This window comes from Eucyclogobius newberryi, unplaced genomic scaffold, assembly GCF_026437365.1.
Source record: "Eucyclogobius newberryi isolate DKJ021-1_F unplaced genomic scaffold, fEucNew1.0.hap1 SCAF_5, whole genome shotgun sequence".
NCBI classification, from domain to species: Eukaryota; Metazoa; Chordata; class Actinopteri; order Gobiiformes; family Gobiidae; genus Eucyclogobius; species Eucyclogobius newberryi.
In genome coordinates this window covers 44109172-44115171 of record NW_027316167.1, presented here as the reverse complement: position 1 = coordinate 44115171, position 6000 = coordinate 44109172, and positions in this window count along the sequence as shown.

Here is a 6000-nt window from a genome sequence, read left to right as displayed (position 1 = left end):
GTCAGGGCTTGTGATGATCACATCCTGGTGTCCAGAATCAGCTGTAGCTGTACATGCTAAGCATGTAAGCATGTAGCATGCATAGCATGAAGTAAGACTCTTGTGTCTTCATGATCACTGTGTCATTCAGGTACGTCCAGGAGTGTGTGCCATTTACAACTTTACTCATCATAATGAAAATAACATAAATGTTCATCTTCACCTCATCTTCCCAACTGTCTTTGACACACACACGAGTGTTTTTGAGTGTAGCTTTTATAGTGATGCAGTCTCTGTCTCTAATGTGGAGTAATATTCATTCTTCCTGTTTTATTTCAGCAGCTTTTCTGAGTTTTGCTGCAAAAAATATATGAGTACCGGGGGAACACATAAGATTTTAAGGTTTGTACCTATGTTAATAGTATTATGCTGTTTTGATATAACATCAGTAAAATCGTGACACAAATGGCCAGCTGGGCCTAAATTAAGTCTTTTTATACACAAACTAACCCCTGTCAATCCACGGCAATGGCCTTAATTTCTTAGTTTTATTCATCATTGTCATGACAATTTGAGCGACTAATCTTTTTATTTCACCCGGAAATTAATTTTGACAAGTTTGCTGTATTTCATGAAATGTTCTAGAATGAGATTTCACATGATTCAGTTTCACAGTTTCAGCCTGGGACAGTTTGTCTTTCAGTCCTTTTCCTCTCACTGATTTTATATATATATATATATATATATATATATATATATATATATATATATATATATATATATATATATATATATATATATATATATATATATATATATATATATATATATACTTTATTTAGTCTCATTTGTCTTTATAGTTTAGGGCTCGGCCCAGCGAGCTATATATATACATATATAGCTCGCTGGGCCGAGCCCTAAACTATAAAGACAAATGAGACTAAATAAAGTTCAAGTACAACAAAATTCCAATTATTCTGGAGATCAGTGTGTATGTTACTATTATACTATTATACTATTACACTATTATACTATTATACTATTTTACTATTATTAATGCTATTTAGAAGAAAAGTGCCCGATTTTCGAATTGATCTTGGAAATAAACAATTTGAATTAGAATATTTACCACTAGTTCTCGCGTGAAGGAGATCATTTCTACTCACGAGCGCTAGATTTAGAGCGGGTTTTCGATGGTCTCCTTTTTCTGGCATAAAACAGTTGCCGCTTCTCGGTTACCACAGTAACCACCCTTCAGGTTTATGCAGCTAAAATCTGGAACATTCTTCCTGAAGATGTGAGACAGGTTTTACTCTGACAATGTTCAAATCTAAGATACAAACTCTTTTGTTCAGCTGTGCATATGAAACTTAAATTGTCACGTCTGTTTTAACGCTTTATGAAGCACTTTGCTCTACAAACAAACTTGCCTTGTGTCCAGTTAAAGACCTGCTGCTGTTCTTTTTGTAACTCTTGCAATGCATTGTGGTCTGTACGGATCAGTCTAGTGACCAGTGCTGGACAGTTTCTCACCTGCTGGACATTCGGACTCCTAAAAATTGATTGACCTCAAACAAATGCAGTGTGTAGGGACTAGTCCTCAGAGACTTTGTTTGATGATAACTAAGACAGATTAAACAACGTTAATAGAACATTTGCAAATGTCCCATCATCCCCTGGCCGTAGACCCTCCTTCTGCAGGAAGAACTCCTCCCACTCCTTCCCAATGACGGACAGAACTACTCTGAGGAGAGAGGGAGGTTCATCTAGAGACGGATGAAGAGCTGTTCATCTCGAGTAGAGAGCGTTCATCCAGCCAGTTGAGGAGCATCTGGATCTACAGGTCAGAATCAGAGTCTGAAACAGCAGCTCTCCACGAGAGGAAGAAGGAGAGAAACAATAAACAGACAAAGGAGATCTAAAATATGAAATATAGTTTGATAGAATAAGTGTTTATCAGAGGACAGAGCTCATACTTCCCCCAGAGTTGCTCCTAGGGCAGCGGAGCTGAAGCTATAGTTTTATATTTCTGTTCCTAACTGGCCTGACCATAAGTCATTTAAAGAGGAACGTTTTAAGTCTGGTCTTAAATGAAGAGACTGTGTCGAGGGCCAACGAGGGCCAACGAGGGCCAAAACTACGAGAATAAAGTCATAACATTTTGACATTTAAGTCTTAATTTTATAAGAAAAAAGTCAGAAGTCATAGAAATCTTAATAATATGAGATTAAAGTCATAATTTTACTTTCAGCACCACATCCAGGATGAGTTCAAAGCCCACAATAGATGTGGATCTTTATGTGTGACTTTTGGACATCAGAAACAATCATGTCCCCCGTGCAGTGTCTCCATGTCCCCCGTGCAGTGTCTCCATGTCCCCCGTGCAGTGTCTCCATGTCCCCCGTGCAGTGTCTCCATGTCCCCCGTGCAGTGTCTCCATGTCCCCCGTGCAGTGTCGCCATGTCCCCCGTGCAGTGTCTCCATGTCCCCCGTGCAGTGTCTCCATGTCCCCCGTGCAGTGTCGCCATGTCCCCCGTGCAGTGTCTCCATGTCCCCCGTGCAGTGTCTCCATGTCCCCCGTGCAGTGTCTCCATGTCCCCCGTGCAGTGTCTCCATGTCTCATGCGCAGTGTCTCCATGTCTCATGTGCAGTGTCTCCCTGTCTCATGTGCAGTGTCTCCATGTCCCCCGTGCAGTGTCTCCATGTCCCCCGTGCAGTGTCTCCATGTCCCCCGTGCAGTGTCTCCATGTCTCATGCGCAGTGTCTCCATGTCCCCCGTGCAGTGTCTCCATGTCTCATGTGCAGTGTCTCCATGTCTCATGTGCAGTGTCTCCCTGTCTCATGTGCAGTGTCTCCATGTCTCATGTGCAGTGTCTCCATGTCTCATGTGCAGTGTCTCCATGTCTCATGTGCAGTGTCTCCCTGTCTCATGTGCAGTGTCTCTATGTCTCATGTGCAGTGTCTCCATGTCCCCCGTGCAGTGTCTCCATGTCTCATGTGCAGTGTCTCCATGTCTCATGTGCAGTGTCTCCCTGTCTCATGTGCAGTGTCTCCATGTCCCCCGTGCAGTGTCTCCATGTCTCATGTGCAGTGTCTCCATGTCTCATGTGCAGTGTCTCCATGTCTCATGTGCAGTGTCTCCCTGTCTCATGTGCAGTGTCTCCCTGTCTCATGTGCAGTGTCTCCCTGTCTCATGTGCAGTGTCTCCATGTCTCATGTGCAGTGTCTCCCTGTCTCATGTGCAGTGTCTCCATGTGCAGTGTCTCCCTGTCTCATGTGCAGTGTCTCCATGTCCCCCGTGCAGTGTCTCCATGTCTCATGTGCAGTGTCTCCATGTCCCATGTGCAGTGTCTCCATGTCTCATGTGCAGTGTCTCCCTGTCTCATGTGCAGTGTCTCCCTGTCTCATGTGCAGTGTCTCCATGTCTCATGTGCAGTGTCTCCCTGTCTCATGTGCAGTGTCTCCATGTCTCATGTGCAGTGTCTCCATGTCTCATGTGCAGTGTCTCCCTGTCTCATGTGCAGTGTCTCCATGTCTCATGTGCAGTGTCTCCATGTCTCATGTGCAGTGTCTCCATGTCTCATGTGCAGTGTCTCCATGTCTCATGTGCAGTGTCTCCCTGTCTCACGTGCAGTGTCTCCATGTCTCATGTGCAGTGTCTCCATGTCCCCCGTGCAGTGTCTCCATGTCTCATGTGCAGTGTCTCCATGTCCCCCGTGCAGTGTCTCCATGTCTCATGTGCAGTGTCTCCATGTCTCATGTGCAGTGTCTCCCTGTCTCATGTGCAGTGTCTCCATGTCTCATGTGCAGTGTCTCCATGTCTCATGTGCAGTGTCTCCCTGTCTCATGTGCAGTGTCTCCATGTCCCATGTGCAGTGTCTCCATGTCCCCCGTGCAGTGTCTCCATGTCTCATGTGCAGTGTCTCCATGTCTCATGTGCAGTGTCTCCATGTCTCATGTGCAGTGTCTCCATGTCTCATGTGCAGTGTCTCCATGTCCCATGTGCAGTGTCTCCATGTCCCCCGTGCAGTGTCTCCATGTCTCATGTGCAGTGTCTCCATGTCCCATGTGCAGTGTCTCCATGTCCCCCGTGCAGTGTCTCCCTGTCTCATGTGCAGTGTCTCCATGTCTCATGTGCAGTGTCTCCCTGTCTCATGTGCAGTGTCTCCATGTGCCTCACAGTTATAATGACTCGGGTGTTGTGCACTCGTGCCATGGCCTTAAGCACTATATGTCTCCTCTCATTGTAGTCATCAGCCTGGGCTACATGGGCGTGTCAGGCTGTGGGTGTGTTTCTCGGCTGTACGAGGTGGAATGAGTTGTATGGATGATGGCGTGTGCGTGAAACATCACTTTTTGGCTGTGGCAAACACGACCCGGGCGTCAAGAGGAGCCTGCAGACAGGAGGAGGAGCCCGCAGACAGGAGGAGGAGCCCGCAGACAGGAGGAGGAGCCCGCAGACAGGAGGAGGAGCCCGCAGACAGGAGGAGGAGTCCGCAGACAGGAGGAGGAGTCCGCAGACAGGAGGAGGAGCCCGCAGACAGGAGGAGGAGCCCGCAGACAGGAGGAGGAGCCCGCAGACAGGAGGAGGAGCCCGCAGACAGGAGGAGGAGCCCGCAGACAGGAGGAGGAGCCCGCAGACAGGAGGAGGAGTCCGCAGACAGGAGGAGGAGCCCGCAGACAGGAGGAGGAGCCTGTAGACAGGAGGAGGAGCCTGCAGACAGGAGGAGGAGCCCGCAGGGCTGCAGGCTCCTCCTCCTGTCTGCGGGCGACTGTGGCATGGCGCATGGCTGGCGTTTGAGCCCATGGTGCATTATGGGTACTCCATGGAGAAAGTACAGGGTTTATCCAACAGTTTGTGGAGGATGCAGCAGGAAAGGTGCTGCTGAACTGCAGTGTCTTGTCTTGTAATAAACACATGTAAGACATTGTTTTAAAGGAAACACTTGAACATCTATTGCTTTTATGTAGTTCTAAACTGTTTACTCATCCAAGCCCATTATTTTGTGCCCTGGCCGTGGTGCTGAAAGTGAACATTAACACCGGTTACTTTGCATTCTGTCCTAAAGGTCACGGTCATACGTTCTTCTGTAACATTTGAAGTATAAACCAAACGCTCCTAGTGCAAATGCTAAGTCCCATGTCCCATCTATTTGGTGGGAATTGAATGCACCATATCCTGTCTGTTTTGGCAGGATTCTCGCGGTTCTTTGAGTGTTTGAGGCATAAAGAGAGCACGAGAGAATGTGTGCGTCCTGCTCTCCCCTCTGACCCTCTGCTCCAGACGTTATCACGTCAGAGCGCGTCGGAGCGCGTCGGAGCTCTAGAGTCAGGCTGCGATAGGAGCGTGTCCTGGGTTTCCAGTTGGACCGCGTCACATCTGCTCTTTGCGCGTCTCAGCTGCGTGAGCTCAGCTCACACCTGCTGCGGGTCGAGCTCAGACGCAGGCGGCAGAAGAGCGCGTCGTGTTCACTGATGGAGCGTCTGGAGGACAGCGGGGAGCGCCTCAGCCTCAGCGGCAGCGGCAGCGGCAGCGGCAGCGGCCGTGAGGACAGAGGCGGTAAGAGAGCGCACGTTTGCCCAGAACACGTTCAACATGCGCATCAAGCGCGGGTATTCGCTGTTTTTCGGCTGTTAAACGTGAAACGTGTGGAGAAGAGCGTGTGGAGAAGAGCGTGTGGAGACGCACTTGCAGACCATAGCAACGGCTCAGGTTTAAAGGTGACACGTGACCCCGCGGGCGCGCGTCCACAGGTTTATGTGAACGTGGCTTTTGGACATGAGGCTTGTGTTTGTTGCTCTGGACTTTCCCCGAGACCAGATCCAAACTTTAGGCTCTGGAGACATTTATAATACAGTGAGAGAAGCTAGTGTGTGTGTGTGTGTGTGTGTGTGTATATGTGTGTGCATGTGCGTATGTGTGTGTGTGTTTGTGTGTGTATGTGTTTGTATGTGTGTGTGTTTGTGTATGTGTGTGTGTGTGTAAGTGTGTGTGTGCATGTGCGTGTGTGTTTGTGTGTG